General features: G+C 34.8%; 1 protein-coding gene and 1 pseudogene across 1 annotated transcript in view; one reads left to right on the top strand and one right to left on the bottom strand.

Moving 5' to 3' along the window:
• The window catches only part of LOC106734514 (corepressor interacting with RBPJ 1-like), a 1,606-nt pseudogene extending 596 nt beyond the window's left edge, over positions 1–1,010 (bottom strand).
• The window catches only part of GRIK2 (glutamate ionotropic receptor kainate type subunit 2), a 775,369-nt gene that overhangs the window by 543,157 nt on the left and 214,392 nt on the right, over positions 1–17,820 (top strand). The window lies entirely within an intron of this gene.

Raw genomic sequence — 17,820 nt, 5'->3', positions numbered from 1 at the left:
GAAACTTTTTCTTTTTTCTATTTTTCTTCTTATTCTTCTCGAATCAAACCAATTTCCTGAGAAGTTTCTGTTTTTGTTTGGTTGTTAGTGACTTCAAAAATTCAACTTCTGGATCTTCTTCACCCTCACTTGCAATATATTCCTGTGATGGATCATTTGTGGTCAAGTTTCACCCCAGTACATTTCATTTCAGTGTAAAACCACTGTTTCTCATCTCTGCCATTAGCTCCGAGGGGTGCATTGACGGTCCTGAGCCATCAGTGGGAACTGAACTTGCATTGATTCCAGAAAAGCCAAACAAAGGACATTCTCAATCTGTGTTGACATGACCCCACTTGTGACATTTAATGAACCTTACATTTTGAACCTGAATACCAAAGAACTGATCTCTGATGTTCATGTCATCTTTGGCATATTTTTCTCGTGGGGCTCCTTTCTGCCATTCAAATTTGTATTCAGTCTCTCCTTCTGTTTCTACTTTCTCTTTGTTCTCTTTTTTAGCTCCTGCCAGGGCCTCATACATGAAATTAAGATAATTCTTTACACGTGCATCTCCCATAAGCAATCTGTTATCATACAATTCTTGTTCTTAAAGATATTGTTGCATTAATTCTTCTTATTTCTTCTTGTATTTTCTGTTCCACCATCTATACTTTTTTTTTTTTTTGAAAGGTTTTTGAAAGGTTTTTGATATAGGGCACATGCGCTCACCAGAAAGACAGAGAGAGACAGAGACAGAAAGTGAGAAATCACTTCCCAGAGAGAGATAGCCACGCCGCAATTCCTTCTCCATTCTCCTCTCGGGATCTTGGGCACACACACTCACATGCACCCAGTGTGAGTTTAAGCCTCCGGGTCCGGGACTCGAACCACGGTCGACTACGTGGGAGTCCAGCAACATAGCCATTAAGCTAACTACAGGTCCCAACCTTTTAAACTTTTTTGATATTGGATTTGGAAGCTGGATGAAAGTCATTTTTGCACATGAAGTTGGTGAAAGACTTCCCCATCTTGCAGCTGGAGCTGGGGAAGGCAGTTCAATATTTGTTTTTTAAAATAAATTATTAAAATTTCTCCGATTTTTTTTCTATGATATATTCTCAGGATTTCTTTTAAGGGAATTATTTCTCTAACGACATTCTTTTGGTAAGATTGCTAGTCACTGCAATATTATAGCACAAAATCAGAGCTAAGGATTATTTAATTTGTAATTGAATAATAAGTTATTGTATAAATGTCCCCCATGTATATTATTAAGTTCTTAAAAATATGATTTCTGAACTTAAGATACCTAGAATATCTGTAAAAATGTGTTTGACAATGTATTTCCAGAAAAAACTAGCACAGTGACATAAATTGACACTTAAGAGAAAATAAAATGCTAAATTGATATTATAGAGACTAATAAATATGTAGCGACTTCTGCACAGTCCTATACATCTCATGCATAATTTTTCCCCTACAAAACAGTGAACAATCAATCAGTTCACACATCAGGACAATAAAAATTTGTCTTAATATAGGAAAGACTTCTTAAAAAAACAAAAAAACAAAACGGGAACCAGCAGTTAGCACAATGGCTATGTCACTGGACTCCCATGTAGTCGACCGCACTTCGCGTCCTGGACTGGTGGCTTAAAACTCACACTGGGCGCGTGTGCATGCGTGACCAAGATCCCGAGAGGAGAATGGAGGAGAAGGGATTGCGGCGTGACCATCCCCTCTGGGGGGGTGATTTCTCGCTTTCTGTCTCTCTGTCTCTCTCTGTCTGTCTGGCGAACGCATGAGCCCTATAGCGAAACCTCTCCAAAAAAAAAAAAAAAGAAAGAAAGCTAGTCAGATAAGCAAAGGAAAACATGTTGCAACAGGAAAATCTTGAAAGTAGTAATTTAATGGCTAAAACACATAAGATAATATATAAAACAGAGTAGCAATGTAAATTAATGGCAAGTACATTCTGGGAAGAAACTTTCCATATGACCATGCCTCAAATCTAGGATTATTTGAATTCAACAAAAAAGAGTTTGTCTTTGACTCAGGTGGTGAATTTACGGTGACATTATTATTATTATCATCATCATTATTATTATTATTAGAGGTTTTGCCTTAGGGTATATGGACTTACTAGAGAGAGACACAGTGAGAAGGACTTGTTTTTTTTATAGTTCTTTTATTTTCTATTTCATATACTTCTGCTCTAATCTTTATTATGTTTTTCCTTTTAGTATTTTTGTTTTTGTGGTTGTTATTTCTCTAGTTCCTTGAGGTAAATCATTTGGTCATTTATTTGCCAGTTCTCTATCTTTTCCTTATGAGCAATAATTGCTATAAATTTCTCACTAATGACTGTTTTCACTATGTTCCAAAGATTATGGAGAGTCCTGTATTTGCTTTCATTGGTTTCGATAAATCTTTTCCTTCAGTAGTTTTGAAGTTTTTCAGAAATTTATCATTTAGTTTTCATGTTTTTGTGAATTTTCAAAGGCTCTCTATGTTGTTGATTTCAAGTTTAATTTCACTGCACTTGGAAAAAATTCTGGATATAGTTTCTATACTTTTAAATTTGTGAAGGTTTATTTTATGCCCTGTTAAATCATGGAAGATCTTCAAAAATCTTCTATGTGTGGTTGAAAAAAATGTATATTTTGTGGCTGTTGGATAAAATGTTCTATAAATGTCTATTAGTTTTATTTGTTTATGGCATCAATTAGCTCCTGTGTATCTTTATTATTATTTTTCAAGACGACCTGTCCAGGGTTGATAGTTGGTTGAAATCCCCAACAATTAGTATGCGGCAGCCTATCTGCCCCTTTAGAGCTATCAGTCTTTTTTTCTTTATGTATTTGGATGCCCTGGTGTTGGGTATGTAAATATTTATAATTGTTACGTGTTGGTGAATTAATATTTTTAGGAGCATGTGGTATACTTCTTTGTCTCTTTTTAGAGTTTTTGTCCTGAAGTCTATTTTGTGTTATCTAAGTATCATGACTTCAGTGATTTTTTTTGGTTTCAGTTTCCAGCCCTTCACTTTCAGTCTATGAATCTATGTCTTTTACTTTTTCATTTATTTATTTAGTTACAGGGTGATTATATTTGCCAGAGAGACAGAAAGACAAGGAAAGTTAGAAATTATGCTCAGGGGAGATGACCATGCTGCAATCCCTTCTCCTCCATTCTCTTCTCGGGATTTTGGATATGCATGCCTATGTACTTGGTGTTTCAAAATTTTTTTTTCAGGCTACCAGTTCTGGGACTCAAACTGCAGAGGTGGCCATTTAGGATCCAGTGCCTTTACCATCACACCCCTGCTGTCCCCAATCTGTGTCTTTTACATGGAGGATTTGATCCATTATCATGCAGGGTTATTATAGATATTTGCAAACCTATCCTTGACATTTGTCCTCCTTTTCCTGATTTAGTATCCCCTTAATTGTTTACTAAAGAACTGCTGTTGGCAAATTCTTTTAGTTTTTGCTTGTCTGGAAGGATTTCATTTGTCCTTTCCATTTGAAGGATATTTTTGTTGGGTATAGTCTTTGTAGTTGAAGTATATTTTCTTTCAGTGATTTAAATATGTCTTCCCATTTCTTCTTTGCCTGAATTATTTCCATTGAGAGGGATCCAAGGTCAGTCCTATGGAGTAAACTTTGTGAAAAACTTGATGTTTCTTTCTTGCCACTTTTAGACTACTTTCTGTCTAATTTTTACCATCTTGGCTGTGCTGTGCCTTGGAGAGGATCTTATGCTGAATTTATTTGGTTCTTTATATTTCTTGGATCTTGATATCTGAATGTCTCTCTAGATTTGGAAAGTTTTCAGAGAGTTTTATGTAAGAGAGTATTTCTTTTCTTTTCTTTTTCTTTTTCTTTTTTTTTTTTTTATGCCTTTTACCATAATGTGTGTGCACTTGCTGGGGAGAGAGAGAAAGAGAGATGGTGAGAGGGAAAGTGAGCAGGGATGTCCAGACCACACTCCCTTCTTCATTCTCCTCCTGGGATTTTGGGCACACATACATGTCCTGTGTGATTTTTAAGTCATCGGGTCCAGGACTCGAAGTGCAGTTGGCTCTGTGGAAATCAAGCACCTTAACTACCACACCACCTGCTGACCCCATGAAAGAGAGTTTCTATGCCTTTACCCATCTCTTTGCCTTTTGGAAAGCCAATTATGCAGACATTCAAACACTTAATGGTGTCCAGAACTTCCTGTATGTTATTCTAATTTTCTCTATCTCCCACCCCCAGGTTCTGTCTTCAGAATCAGAGATCTGTTCTTCACGGTCTAATGTGCTGTTTAAACTATTGAGGGAGATTCTGTTTAACTCTTTTTTCAGGGTGTCTATTTCTTTATAAAATGACTAATCAAAATTATTTTTCTGACATTTTATTGAATTTTATTCCTTGTTTCTTATATTTCTTGTGTCTGCATTTATTTTTAGGCATCTGATGTAGTACTCACTTCTTCCTAATTTCTGGAATAGTTTCTATAGTGCTACATGGGGGAGAACTGCCTTAGGTCCCAGGTTTATCTGTGGCAAAGTGGTTCAGGAAGGGCTTATGATCAGTCACATCTTCAAATTAGAGTAGGATTTGATAGCCTTTATGGAGAGCCAGAAGAGCTACTTTATGTATTGATAGCATCTTTAGAGCAGGTAACCATTTTTCTGGACTTGGTTCTGATAGCAAGAAGAGTGTAGGCCTGTCCTGCCTTCCAGACAAAGGGTAGGGCCTAAAGGTCTCAGTCTTTTTTGGTATAGGGGCATGTTTTCTTTGGTATCTTTACTTCCTCTTGGCTGTGGAGACCTGGCTGAAAATCAAACGCTACTTACTAGTTGGCTTGTAGGAAGGTGTAGGTCTGTTGCCAGCTTGCAATGGAGGTGAGATGGGAGGTCCAATGTTTCTGTTTATGTATTTTTTTCTCCTGAACCTTTCTGCTCTGTGCTTCCCTGTGGTTTGTGTTATCTCTGCCAATTTCCTTGTTCTTTGGGTGAGAGTGCTAGACTCCATGGTAGAAGCCTGGAGCTCACTGATTCAGAGAATTGTTTCTCTTGTTATTTTTTTTCCTCCAGAAAGGAGGTAGGGAGGGCCCCTCCTCCAGAGCCCAACAGGCTTTAGGAAGTTGGCTCCCCTCTACTTTTGCAAGTAGAAACCATGCAACTAGAAGTTCCTTACAATTCCCTCCTGCCTCCTGTCATTTCTGCCTGATTCTGTTCTCTGTGGAGGCTGCTTGCAGGCAATGGCCTTGACTGAAGTTACCTGTGGGCCACAGAGGAAGAGGTAGTCAGCCCTCTCCTCAGTCAGTGACCATATTCTCCTCATTTACCCCAACCTCTGTGGTCCCAGTACATTTGAGGGCTGAGTCAAGGGGCTCTAGAATTTATCTTTTAAGCATCTTAGTAGTCTTTTTTGATGGGCCATTTGTATATGTATTTCATTTTTTGAAATTGCAGTGCTTTGAATATAATCCCAATTCAGTTGAAAACTTCATATCCATTTTGGTGCTTTTATAATAATTTGATGCTTTACATTGCAGTCTCCCAGGAATATGAAATCCATGTCTATCAAATTTCTTATTCATGGTTTATGCTTGAAATACTGCAAACATTTGCTCAGTAAGCATACGATTTATTTCCACTTACCTATTTCATAAGTTCAAATGGGCACTTGTCAATTGATTGTCCTGTCCTCAATTCCTGTGCCCTCCAATAGCCATGTGCTTATCTCATGTTATATCTCTTATCTTCTTCATATTATTATACTTCCCCTTATCTTTTACTCACTTCAAACTTTCTCATATACATTTTTCTTGTTTTCTTATACAAAACATTACACAGATGAAGCCACTTTTGATTTTTACTTTTAACCAGCATTTAAATAATTTGAAAATTTTCACAAATATATTGGAATAATTCAAATGAGGTTTGATTGTATATGCACACTATTGAAAGATAATGTGTCTTTAGTGTAAAAGAGAAATAAGAATATCAAAATACATTGATAATAATATGATTTGTAAACAGTGCTTTATGAACTAAGGAAAAAGCTGAATGAAGGATGTTTAAAACTGGCATTGAGCACTCAGCAGAGCCACATATGGCAGTGATTCAGTATTGTATGCCTCTTGGTTCTGAGGCTAGATAATATTTATGCAGCTCTCCAGTGTTTACCATGCACTTATTGAGGAGTTATTGAATTAGCTAAATACAAGAGACTTCTATTTAAACTGGAATATTAATTTTCAATGCAAGTATAACAGTGATCTTGTCTCTTACTCCTAGTTGACAGGTACAATTAGAAACCAATATATAATTGAATTCAGTGAATAAGAAATAGAAACTAAGGTATCCAACTTAAAAGGTAACTTATAAGGCAGATAAGATTTTTTTTTTTTTCTCACCAGAAAGACAGAGAAACAGAAAGCAAGAAATCACCCACCTCTCCCCAGGGAGGATGGCCATGCCACAATCCCTTCTTCATTTTCCTCTCAGGATTTTGATCATGAATGTATATGCACCCAGCATGAGTTTTAAGTCACTAGGTCTGGTACTCAAACCATGGTTGACTATGTGGGAGTCCAGCAACATAGCCATTATGCCATATGCTGGTCCCTAAGGCAGATAAGATCTTAAAAGACATCTTAGAAATTAGATACCAATAGTACAAGACATTCTAGTGATATTTCTTTACAGTGGTATTTCTTTCTAGGTGTTAATGAATGGCATTGAGAATCAACATTCTCTAGCTTGCTCTTTCTTTTTTTAAAAAAAATTTTACTATAGATTACACACACTTCCTAGAGGGGAGAAGGAGTAAGAACTCGTCCCCTGCAGGGATGGTCACACACAATACCTTCTCCTATATTTTCCTCTTGGGATTTTGAGCACACGTGTATATGTACTCAGTGTTTTCAGGCTTATGGATTCAGGACTATAACCTCCGTCAACCATGTGGGATCCAACCACTTTCACCTCCATGCTACCCACTGATACAATACATTGTTTTTATATCTCATCCTTCTAGGTAGACTCACATATCTGCTCAAATAAATAGAAAACAATATCAAAGATATGAATTACAATCGAGTGAACTATTTTTTTTTAAGAACCTATTTTTTCTTGTTAAGAAACAACTACTTTTCTTTAATAGATTGAATACAGGATTAGTAGCACATCAATAATGTGTCTTTAATGAAAAGATTAAAGAGTTTTTTTAGGGAGGATCTATATTCTTTCTCTCTATTAATTTAATTTATTAACTTTATTTCTATTACTCAGTTTTATGAAAATTTTAACAATTAAAATTATTAAGCTATATTAATTATCTTTTCTGAAAACAATATAAGGACCTTAGGAAATTTAAAGTGATCAACTCTTGGTGATATCTACTATTAGTTTAGTTCTAGCCAAATTCTTATTAAACATCACAAATAATGTGTCAATACTATCATTTTACTATAAATATAATAATTATTTTTTGTGTAAGACATATTTTAATACATCCATTTGTTTTAGTCCTCCTTTATTATTTATTCCTTCTGCAGGATGATACTTTTTTCTACAATAAAATGTATATGTATAGATATGATGGTAGATGTTATATAATGTTGATAGAAAAATGGACATAATGTGCAGTTTACTTTGCTGCAAAATTTTTTTAAATCTGTGCATAGATGTTTCATAGTATGACTTTTCCATCGGCTTTCATATACTCCAATTTGTACATTTTCCTTCTTCATGATGCCATTGAAAAGCGTGCAGGCTTTTCTTATCTTGGTACCTACATATAAACTTTAAAGACAAATCTAAGAGACACTCCAGTTTTTTTTTTTTTTATGATAATGATGGTAAGATTCCTTTCTTTAAATTTACAAACTTCCTTCATGTCTTAGATCTAATTAAAAATGAGAAGCCATCTAAATGATTAAAATATGATTTCCTACAAAAACATAAACAGACACACACACACACACACACACACACACGAAACTCATTCCTGCAGCACCGTTTATAGTCCACATATTCTGAAAGTACCAGAGGCCCGTCACCATTGTTTAAACCTTGGTAAAGTTCAAAGAGAGCTCATCAATGCATAGTGAGAATTAATGTGCACCACTCATTACCCTGCTGAGACTCTGTTGAAACAGTCAATTTTGATGCTGTTTGTAAGGTTGTGCAGTTGTAATCTCTGGCTAACTGCCAGCAATAGCCATCCTAACAAAACACCCAGTGTCCTTCTGTTTTCAAATCAATCTTTCATTGTATAAAGAATTTTTTGAATTATGATGAGTCTTGTTGCCAGCCAGTATTTTAATTTCATTCCATGACCCTGAGTGAACAATGTTTTACTTCTATATATTTGTTATTATAGACTCATTTTCACACATATTGTTACATAAGTTATTTAGATTATAGTTTCAACAGATGAGGTTGAATTTACTAATTAAAATAGAATGTGTAATAGTATATCATATTTGCGTTTTGCTGTGTTTTCATTGACTGTACAAATCATAGACACTGAAGAAATAGCTGCCTTTACAACTTTTAAAAAATAATTTGAACAATATTACAACAACACAAACACTTGTGTAATAGATGTTTATATATACACACATATATGTATCTAGACAACATTAATATATGATATATATGTGTGTGTGTAGACACATATTCCTATGAATATACTCAAACATAGTGTGAACATTTTTTAAAGAATAAAAATATCTGAGTACAAAATAGATCCTTAACTAAACAAGATTTAGTATGTCTTCAAAGACAATGCCTCATGCTTAAATGGCAACGTGTACTTGGATAATTTAGTGACAAGGTGATATATCTGTATTTGTTTTCTTCACTAAAATCTATTCTCCAATTCATTATTCCTTAATATATTTTCATTCTCTGTTGAAAGATAATCAGTCCACCACATGTATTTTGATTTTTAAAAAGATTTTTAAAGCATTACCTGTAAAATGACTTGAGAAACAGCCCATTTTCTTAATCTTGACTCCTTTCCTTATCAGAAATGTGATCGTTGGCAACTTGCTTAAGTTCTCTGAAACTCACTTCTCTTACCAAAAAAATGGGCACTGATAAAATATGAACTTCATGGTAAGGATGAAATGTTATAAAAAATATGAAACACTTATTATAGTGTCAAATAGAGTATAAGACTCAGTAAGTGTTAGCTGTCATTAATATCTTTTTTCCTGATAGAAATAATGGCAAAAATCTCTGAAATGGGTGAAAACATAAACTCAGGCATCTCATTCCCATTTTGTTTTCTCCATTCCCCATAAAAATTACTGATAGAATAAATAAATATGGAAACATCTGCATTCCCACTGGAATATAGGGATGGAGACATCCAAATGAAAAGCATGTAGGAGACTAAAGTATAGAAGAGTAGAGGGTTGATACCTGGTCCCATTCAAAGTACCAATTTGTCTGAGAATTTAGTGGAAAGCCATGAAAAAATCACAAAATATATCTCACAAATAAATTTTAAGATTCTTAGGTCTCACTGTCCTTGTATTTTATTATTCCAGAATGCACTGAGCTTTGTTGTCTTTGCTCTGACCCACATTAATAACTTTTCCTTTTTTTAACGAATGATTCATTATCCTCTCTGGATTTCTACCTTCCTCCACCATTAAGAAGTCTTCTTTGCTCCCAATCTCTTCCTTAATTATTTCTTATTCTATTTGGCCTCTCTCCGTTGAAATTGGTAACTCCATAGCCCTATTGATACTATCTTTCAGACACTACTTACTTTTAAAATAGCTTGATTTCATTCCTTTTGGCTGACTGTATTGAAAAGCACATGCTGGATTTTCCACTTTTATAAACTCTAAATTCTGAATAATGTATTCCTACAGAGATTGTTTTCATTCCCACCACATACGGGTGATGGTCAGCTGAGGACTCTGCTCAGTATTTTCTACTCAAGAAGCCAAGGTTGTGAGGTCACTACTGTGCGGTGTTCTTTACCATTTGATACGTGAAATGAAGGAACATAGTTGCACACTGTCTCTTAAAATATTCTTTCCATAAGTGGAAGCAAAGCACTTTTGCTAACATTTCATTGACCAAAGTAAATCATATTTCTATGTTTAACTTCAAGGGTATAAAGAAGTACAATCTCATATACTCAGAAAAAGATAAATTATAATAGTTGACTATCTTTAATGCTGATTAAATTCTCTGTTACTATTTTTCATTCTTGATGTTTCTGGGCCCCAGGAAAACTATCCTTCTTTGAGGTTCATTTTTCTCATTTTCCCAATTTACTTCATTTTGTGCTATTACCTAATCACTTCCTAATTACAATTACTCATACATTGTTAATTTTGGCAACTGATTGGAGCCTTTCACTTAAGACAGTCAATTGCAATAATCGAGTTGAATTCCAAGTTCTTTTAAAATATTACTGTGGACAGAGGCACTTTTCAGAGAGAGGCACAGAGAAAGAGAGAATGGGAAAGTGAGAGAGACCTCCCCCACCACCTTGGGACGATAACCATGCCACAATCTCTTCCCCTCTATTCTCCTTTTGGAATTTTGGGCATAGAACAGACACATGCATGGCATGTTTTCTGAGCCATCAGGTCCAGGACTTGAACCACATATTTGGTCATGTGGGATCCAACTATCTGAACCACCACACCACTGGCTCGCTTGGATTCAGCACTCTTTTAGAAAACCCATTCATCACTCTGAACTCTAAATTCTTTGGAATTTTTTATTTCCAGGGATATCTCTGCCACGCAGTCCTATAGTTTTATCATAATCATTATCATAACCTTGAGTGCACTAACTTTGATCAATAATTTAAAAATCAGTTATTCTCCATCTTGTTTATAAATCTAGTTGACCTTGCTACAGTTGATTTTGGTCTCATCGAACCCACAAGGTATTGATTATCTCTTTTTCTCCTCCGATTTCTTCCTTTCTGTCTTACTGTGTGTGGCTTACTTTTGTAGTCATTATCTCCTAGTACCAAGCTTATTTTTCTTCACTTGTTTAATAGCACTTTTCCCCTCAAACATATGACATTGTCTGAATCTCATAGTCTTTTTTTATTCTATCTGACTTAGAGTAATAAGTTCAGATGGAAAAAAAATCAACCAATTGGAAAAAATGGAAGCACTACAAATTGATTGTCAATAATTCCCAATAAGCTGTCACTACTGCCGCCCCTACCACTGACCCTCTCCAACTAGCACACCCTCTTATATTCTGCAACAATTCTGGGTTTTTCTTCTACTACTCAAATCTCCCCATCCCTCTTTATCCTATAGCCAAAAACCTATTCCTGTGCTTCTAAGAGAAGTACAAACCACTAGATGAGAATGTCCTACCTCAACTTTCCACGTAGTGCTGCTTTATTAAACCCATTCTTTGTTCCTTTCTTTTCTTTCTTTTTTTTTTTTTTTTTTCTGAATCTGGTGGAGTAATTGACCATTCTTTTTACTTACGGCTATTCCTTTTCATCTTCTATTACATTCCAGCTTGTCTATTAAGGAATTCCTGTATACTGTGTCTCTTTTGTTCCCCTCCTTTAGACATCTAGCCTTTCCTCTCCTGATTTATTTCCATTTATTTTTCTAAGATGATCAGATTTTTCTTTCACCTGCTACCATTATTTCACCTTTTTGGAGGTGAATTTTTACCAATTGTCTTCAGTAGCTGTTACCATTAGAACAAACATCAACCATGAATTTTTTTTTTTCAAGATTTTTGCTGTAGGGCTTGTGTGCTCCTGGAGACAGAAAGTAGGAGACAGTGGGAGGAAAGTGAGGAATCCCCCCCAGGCTGGGGCGGGGAGGGGATATGACCACACTGTAATCCCGTCTTCTCCATTGTCCTCCTGGGATTTAGGGTATGCATGTACACTACACGTCTGGCATGATTTTCAAGCCTTCAGGTCCAGGATTCACATCGTGGGGAGTGGAGGGGGCCTAGCTTTTTAACGACCTTAACATCTGCTGGTTCACCCAGGATAATTTTTAAGTTGATATATCATCAGAAACGATTCTTTTCAGTGCAATGGATATTTATCAAGTTTTATCTCACTTGATCTGCATAAAGCTATTTGTTCAACTGCTACTCTTTCTCCCATTCTTTCCCCTGTCCCCAGCACCTCCCATCTCTCTCCCTGCGGCTCTCATGTTGATGCATTCTTTTCCATTGGCTTCCAAAACGTTCTTATTTTCCAGTTGCCTCTATTAGGTCACTATTTCTCATTATTATTTTCTAGTTTTACCTCTTCTAACTTTTAAGTGCTAATAGTGTGCATAAAGTAGTAAACTTAGTATGATATGCTACTTTATTTCTTGTCAAAATGGTATAGTAACATTAAACTTCAATAGAATCCATGCAAAATAAGCAAAGTAAGCATGACTAGCGCTGTAAGCTTCAGGGCTCCTGATCTAAAAGTAATGCATTTTGGTCTAGAATTAACTAGGGTTTAAAAAGCAATCCATGTAAAATCCAAGTCTGAAGGCAGACTGTACTGTTTAAAACGAGGGTGCTAAGTGTAGTTTTCTTATTTGTGAAAGCAGTGTGAAGATACTGGAGCTTTTGGCTTTGGCTTATTTGAAAGTTGTAAACTTATGAAAATAGAAAAGCACGAATTAACCACAACTAGAAGTTTAATCAAGAAACCTGTTATTCAAGACACATGTTTATTTGTTTGTTTGTTTATTTTTGGAAAGGTTTTTGCTATCGGGCATGTGTGCTCACCAGAAAGACAGAGAGACAAAAAGTGAGAAATCACTCCCCAGGGGGGATGGCCACGCCACAATCCCTTCTCCTCTAGTCTCCTCTCAGGATCTTGGGCACGCACGCACATGCGTCCGGTGTGAGTTCAAGTCACCAGGTCTGAGATTCAAATGGTAGTTGACTACATGGGAGTCCAGTGACATAGCCATCATGCCAGCTGCTGGTCCCAACACCTGTTTTCTCATTAGATGGGAAATGCCACCAATATCATCATGGACTATGAACTGCAAATCACCCTTATAAGACATAGTTATGAACTGGAAGGCTTGGGAGGGGAACTGGGTAGAATGAATAATAGAACCACTAAAAAAAACAGGTACAGATATATAAAAGATATATGGTGAATGAAAGAAAAATAACAGTAGCAGAAAAACGAGTTCATATTGAAAAAAAACACTTAAAATTATTTTTTCATTTAAAATGCAGTCTTTAAGATGTATAATCTTAACATAAATTCAGTCCTTAAAAAATACATTTTGTGGGATGAGCAGATGGCATACCAGTTACATCACTGGACTCTGACATGGCCAACTGTGCTTTGAGCCCTAGACCTGGTGACTTGAAACTCGCAATGGGGAAGTGTGTGTGTGTGTGTGTGTGTGTGTGTGTGTGTGTGCCCAAGATCCTGAGAAGTGAATAGAAGGAGAGGGAGGGTCATCCCCCCGGTGAGTGATTTCTCACTTTCCCTCTCACTGTTTCTGTGTCTATTTATTTCTGGTAAACACACATGCTCTATGGCAAAAGCCTCTAAAATATACATTTTGTAGGACTGAGAAAGATTTTGAAGGAAAGATTAAAAACAAAATATATGTCAAAATCTGTAAAGTATTTATAAACAAAAAAATAGTGTACTCACTGAAAGTAAATACTTGCTATTTCAGTAAGGCCCTAGAATCAAAAAGGCTTTTTGAAATGACTGTACTTGGTTCCTCATTAAGTTGAAGCAATATGGTGTCCATTGGCCTACTATGGCTACCTAGCATCACTGCCAGCTATACAGAACCAAAACTTGATGTAAGCATTTTAGTTAGGAGCTAGAAGTCAAGATAATTCTTATAAACGAGCTTTAACTCTTGAGCTCTTGGCACTGCCTACATGTTTGTTCTGCCTTTTGGAAGTCTGCCCACTGGTAGCTTAAATATACCCTTTTCTGGGTAACCAAATATGGAAAAAAAATTGAGGCTGCTGCTAGTTGGACAGTTGGGTCATGAATGAGTTCAGAATATATGTTTATTAACTGTTATATTAGTCTTTATCACTCATAGCTTAAGTCTCAATTAGTCCATGGAATTTCTCCTGTCTACTTCACTGATCTCTTCTTCATATAATTTATTGTGTTCTTATAGTTCTTCTTGGTATTTCTTGCTTCAGAGAATCTTATATAAGCTCTGGGAGGGATCATTTTAAACGTCTTTACATCCCTACTTTGCCTAGTCTGCCAGTAAATACTGATGGATAGATCTGTCATATTATTTCACAGTTGAGAAAATATAAACTTACTTTACTGTGAGATGTATTTATATAAACTTCTCAAATCTGTGAAGGAATTATAATTACCCTCTGAAATCATGGATATTTGATATTTTTTAACAGCCTTTGATCCAAACTTGTCTAACATTTAAACAAAAATATAATCTGATTGATTATTGTTCTTTTTTAGTCCTGGAAAAACTACATGAACATATGACAAAGATAAAAATAAGTAGCCTTCAGGGACCAGCAGTTGACATAATGTCTATGTTGCTGGACTTCCAAGTAATAGACCACGGTTCCAGTCCCGGACCCGGTGGCTTAAACTTATGCTGGGCGTGTGTGCGTGCATGCCCAAGATCCCGAGAGGAGAATGGAGGAGAAGGGATTGTGGCATGGCCATCCCTCCTGGCGGGGGGGGGGGGGGGGGGATTTCTCACTTTCTGTCTCTCTGTCTTTCTGGTGAGTGCACGCACCCTATAGCAAAAACCTCTCAAAAAAAAAAAAAAAAAAGAATAAGTAGCCTTCAAATATAGTAACATACATTTCCCAAAATTTGATATCAGATAGCCTATACTAATTGTTTGGATTAAAATATTTTTATGAAAGGTGAGCTTATTTTCTTCATTATTTTCAAAATATGACATATATTGGCTCCATTTTGGAAACTAAAAGCAAAGCAAAACAATAGCATTTACTCATTTCATGTTTTAGTAGTTTGTTTATTTTCAGAAAAGGTTGTATCTGTACTGAAATTTACATACAAGCTTAATCCATATAAAACTTTGTGTGTATCTTCATACTGTTACATATAGTTACCATAAAATTCAATAGACTGTTTTTATTGATTATAACTGTGGTTTATTTTATTATAAAAGTTTTCTAGGTAGAATACATACATGTACATGGTATATATTGCATTTTTTAATTGAAACAAGATATATTTTAATGTGAAAATAATAAAATATAGAAATATTATTAAAGTTAGCCATATCTACTAACCAAAGAAAATACTATTAATATTTTGCTTTATTCCTTTTCATTATTGATTCTATACTTCTTATCATTATATATTAGAACTTTACAAAAATGTACAAGTAGAAAAGTAAAATGAAGTTCAATATGCCAGTAACCAAAATTCAAGGATTGTAAACTCATGATCAATCTCATTTCATGACTGATCCTACCAACTCCATCCCCATTTATAATATTTTGAAGCAAATTTCAGATATTATGTAATGTCATGTGTACATATTTTAGTATTCTTCACTTAAAAAGAAGTACTAAAAAAAACCTCCACAATGTAATTTTCACACTAATAAACTTTAAATCCTAATGATATCAAATATCTAACCAATAGTAGTTATGTCTCTGTTTCTGATTGTTTTGTGGTACTTACTTATTTATTTATTCATTATATTGGGTTGTTAGGAAAGTCATGACGAACTTGTGCACAGAAAAATATGTCATGAATTTCTCAATGACCTAATAATCTGTTTTTTTAAAATGAGATCTGAAAATTAAAAATTTGCAACTGGTTATATAATTCAAGACCATTTAATAAATAGGCTATCCTCCTTTGTGTATTTTTTGTTTAGATGAATTAATGTTGATACTGAAGGTTTCCAAATTCATTTGATATTATGAGTGTCTACTCCATTTCACTGGAAACATTATAAAGTACTGCTTCACAGTGCATAGTAATCTTATTATACTCTGATTTATTTAACCATTCCCTCTTGGGGCACAGGCTATTTACAGTCCAAGATTATAGATTTTTCTTGGAGGAACACCTTTGTGTCTCAACCTGCTACTGAACGTAAAATTATTTCTTATGAATTCCAAGTGCGACATTCCAGTGTTAAATGACTATATTTCAAGCTCTTGGAGGCTGGAACAGTAAGTGGCCCACTTCATTTAATAAAAAATGTCTTCACTTACAATGTATGCCTCAAATCCTACATCTGCTAATAGACATTTAATTATATTTTCTAGGATATTTAAAATAAAAATGTTATTTCTGATTTTATAGGAGAAGAAAGAAAGGAAGGAGGGAGAAAAGAAATAAGGAAGAGAGGGGAATAGTGAAAGATACAAGGAAATGGAGAGGAAATTGGATTAAATTTTAGGAGGAAAAATGTAATCCTTTTAAACATTTTATTATTATTTGCATCAGTGTTCTAATATGAAAAACTATCACATCTATAGCAATTAGAATTAGAAAGATAAAACTTTGCTTTCTGTTTTGCAGGGTTTTTTAATTTAACCTTTATATTCAAATTTACCTGTGGGTTACTAAAGCATTATTAGATATATGGTAATATCTTAGTAAAGTCAATAAATAAATATGAAAATGGCTTTAATTTTTATTAACAAGGAAAGAGAAGTGGCTTTAGCTCAGTTATTTCACCCAAATTATTAGAAAAATTAAATATATTGTAAGGAAATGGCTGTTCCTCAGTGATATTAACAGAAAGTCCTGGAGTTGTTCTTACTGATCATGAGGAGGTTTTTCTAAGGGCAAGTGCAAAAGACATGGGTCAGATAGAAGAAGGTTTGAGTCACAGATTCAGAAATACTATGGATAGTGTGGTTAATCTTTGTTTCTGTTATTAAATGTACAATGTTCCATTAAAGGAGTGATGCTTTTCTTAAATATTTAACTATGGCATTTTATTAAATTCTAAGCCATAATAGTTTTCTTCCAGTTGAATTTGAACAAAATCATTTAGAGATATCACATTTCTAGGGTAGAGATAAGAGAATAAATTTAAACAGTATAATTTTATTTTAGTAGTAAAAAATACTAAGAGTGAAATAAGAGGCATAATGACACAGATTTTCTCTTCTAAAATCTGAAATATCGTGTCTACTGTTGTACTTTCCTTCTGTGTGATGTCTCTATCCTTCCATGGATCTTTTTTGGAAAGAATCAACAAGATGGGATGAGATAGGGAAAGTTAAAAATATGTTTGTTTCCACCTCAGAATATTCATAATTCCTCATTCCTCTAGCTCAACTGAAGTTGGGATTCAAGTGTCACAACCTTGAAGAAGGTTGCTCTGATCCACTTACTGAAAAGAACACCTTCTTACCTTCCCTAGTCATTCATGTATCCTATTACTTTGCTTAATTGTTTTTTATAGCACTCTTTGCTACCTGAGGTTACTTTTTGTGTGATTGTTTCATGCTAGTGTCTGTCCCCACTTCGTCTGATTTTCCCCATAGTATGAGCATCTATTATAAGACAGCTTTTGTTACTTAGTGGTCACTTGATAATAAATACCTATTGAATAAATCAGTGAATTTTTTAGTTCTAAATTGGTTAATAAATTAGTGAATGAGTGATTTCAGGTAGATGAAAGGATTTCATAATTCCTCATACCTGAAAAATTCTATCAAAATTGAAAACATAATTATGATTACACTTTTACACAATGTAAAGGGTATAGATTCAGGGAATTTCATTAGTCATGAGAACCAGAAGAGACATGTTACAAAATAGGTTTTCTTTAGGGAATTAATGATAAATATACTTACATGTAACACTAGTAACAGCTATCTGTTTATAT

This window comes from Tupaia chinensis, unplaced genomic scaffold, assembly GCF_000334495.1.
Source record: "Tupaia chinensis unplaced genomic scaffold, TupChi_1.0 Scaffold000022_1, whole genome shotgun sequence".
NCBI lineage: Eukaryota > Metazoa > Chordata > Mammalia > Scandentia > Tupaiidae > Tupaia > Tupaia belangeri.
This window is presented reverse-complemented; position numbering and strand designations above follow the sequence as displayed.